This window comes from Pteropus vampyrus, unplaced genomic scaffold (genome assembly GCF_000151845.1).
Source record: "Pteropus vampyrus isolate Shadow unplaced genomic scaffold, Pvam_2.0 Scaffold220, whole genome shotgun sequence".
Classification (NCBI taxonomy): Eukaryota; Metazoa; Chordata; class Mammalia; order Chiroptera; family Pteropodidae; genus Pteropus; species Pteropus vampyrus.
Window position 1 is genome coordinate 1135329 of NW_011889001.1, and position 2778 is coordinate 1138106.

The window sequence follows — 2778 nt, forward strand, 5'->3', positions numbered from 1 at the left end:
CACACTGTGTGGGCGCTAAAGACCCTGGGCTCTGACCAGTGAACAGAACTATCCTTTAAGCCAACAACCCACAGGCAGGGCAGCCAAAGCTCCACCTGCTGTCCCCATGGCAGAGGCTACAGAGCTGGCATTGTTTCCACTGCCTCAGGAAAGAACCAAAAGCTGACCCTCAGCACAAATCAAGATTCTATATGAAGATAGGATGAGAGCTCCCGGGTGCAGAGTAGGCTACACACTGGGGCACGAAAAGGGAGATTCTGCCATCTTTCCATCTTCAGAAACTAAAGGATGCTGTGGTTCTATCAGGCTCTCTGTCGCTGAGCTTGGGGTCTGCAAGCACAAAAGGCCTAACCAAATCAAGAGAACTCTGCCCTGGCTGGAAGTGAGAGTGACCAACAGGAAGATAAGTTGGCGTAATAATCTGGAGCAGGATCATGCTGGGAACTGCAGCTCTTCACATGGCTGCCAGCCCTTCAGAGGTCAACACAGTAAGAACCAAGACACCCACACCAGACTGGTATAGCTGGGGAAACTTCAGGCCCTTCCCTAGGTTCCACATCAAGTGTCAGATGCCATTCCAGGTGTGATACATGAGAGAGAAGACGAGGGCAAACTTGGCTGAGTGGCTCACACCTGGCCCCAGACACAGGGACTTCACAAGTTCCAAATGAGACTCAAAGTTCCCTGGGGCCAAAAGGACCTACAGGCCAAAAAAGAAAGACTCCTGTACTTAAGGCAGCACCAGTGCCACGATGGCAAACGGACATCACCATGGGAAGAGACCAACTGTGGATAGTGATATGGGGAGACAAAAGACAGTTTGAACCAGTGTTCTTATTCCAGAACTTCTCCATCTCTTCCTTGGCTGTAGTTTTCAAAGTTTCCATCATTACAGGGCCTTTCAAAGGAACAGCATTCCTGATACAGAGCCGAGGTGGGCACGGAGGCCACATGTCTCAACAGGAGCACAGCCATCTTGGGTCCAAATGCCTTTTTTAAAAGCTGAAAATATAAAGCTCCAGTGCTGGGTGAGAAATCAAGACAAAACAACCAATAAAATTCAGATTCAATGTGACAAGTTTTTATTCAATAAGCATAAGAGAGAGGAAATATGAAGCCTTGAATGCTGTGATAGATATTTTGGTTAAAATCAATAGTCAGTGGAATTTGAAATAATCCCTCCATTAAGAGGAAAATGAGAGCCCTGTTCTCATACTAGGGAGTCTTGGGTTCTAACACAAGGACACAAGGACTCTGAGGCAGAGCCACTGAAGGGTAACTATTGTTATAAAGAGTTCTGGTTTAGGCTAATTAGCCTAATGACTGGGGGTGGGGAGGGGATAGAGGGAAGAGGGCCTCAAGGCAAAGTATCAGTAGGGAACCATCTTAACAATTGGCTTAGTGAGAAACAGAAAGGGTCTTAATGAGGATGAAGGGATGAGTGAGGCTGCCTAGGCCCCCCAGTCTCCCACACATGATGCATCAGAACTATCATGCCACTGTAAACCTAGTGAGGCCAAAGACCAGCATCTGGAACAATGTCATACCCTAAGACATACCACCCAGCAATCGAAGAGTAATTTCAAAATAACTATAGAGTTTTTTCTTTCATTTCTTAAACACCTTTGGTCCCAGGTCATATCCTGGCACCCTGAGGGCCATGGCACTCGCAGAAACCCTTTCCTCTCCCATCCACTTCCCTCATACCCCATAGCTGCTCCTACACCTCTCCCCAAAACTGCCAGGAAAGCACCCCCATTGCAAGGCCTTGAGCCTCCCTCCTTCCTCACTCTCATTTCCTTTCATCTCTCCAGCTCTCTCTGTCCCCCTTACACACATACACCCCATTTCCTGTCCCCTTTAAACTCTAAGGAACTACTCCCTTCATTGTGCAGGGAAGAATGAGAAACAGAGCATGCAAAACCAAAATAATCTTTAGGTGCCCAGAGTAAAAGCTGGGAATTTTTATAGATTACTCCCCCACCAAAATAATAATAATAATAATAATAATAATAATAATAATAATGTCTATCTCATATGCAAATGGATGCCCGAATGACTCCAGTAGTTCAGTGTCTCCCTCCCATCTCCCCTTCATGTCCATCTTTTTCTACAGTAATTTCAAAGCAAGGTCCTCAGACCAACAGCATTACATCAGCTAGGAGCTCACCAAAAACGCAAATTCATGAGCCCCACTCCAATTTACTGAATTATAATCTCTGGGGGAAGGGCCCAGGAAATTGTTTTAACATGCCTGTCAGAAGATTCTTGTTACAGTAAGTTTTAGGAGTCACCGGTCTAACAGATTTGAGAGCATTACTCTCTTATATCTGTAAGGGTGCTGCTCAGTGAACTTGACTGGATCCATCTGCCCTTTCTAATAAATCTTGGGACTAGATAATGGAAAATTCTCCAGGCAGAGACATGTCCATATTTATACTTAATCCTCCATCCTTACAAGAGTCTCTGCTAGGGCAGCATTTCATAACCTCTTGTACATCATGGCTCATGACTAAATGAGAGGATTTAGAGACACACTGGAGTAAACACAGGAGATCTCTACCACAGGTGCCCAGCTCCGGACTATGGGGAGGAAAGCATGCTTGGGGATAAGCAGTCACAATATTTCCCTGTTTGCCTTAAAGGAAGCAAGTGTGAGGCCTTCCACTAATGCCCAAACATTGGATTCTATCTCACCTACACTGTGGCCTTGAAACACCAGAAATGAGAAGCTAAATTGCTGCCACAGTCTTGCTGGTGGCCCATTCTGCCATATAA

The 2778-nt window shown here is 45.8% G+C and overlaps 1 pseudogene; it reads right to left on the reverse strand.

Moving 5' to 3' along the window:
* Positions 1-454: 454 nt before the first annotated feature.
* On the reverse strand, positions 455-866 carry LOC105300819 (annotated as a pseudogene).
* Between the last annotated feature and the right edge of the window lie 1912 nt (positions 867-2778).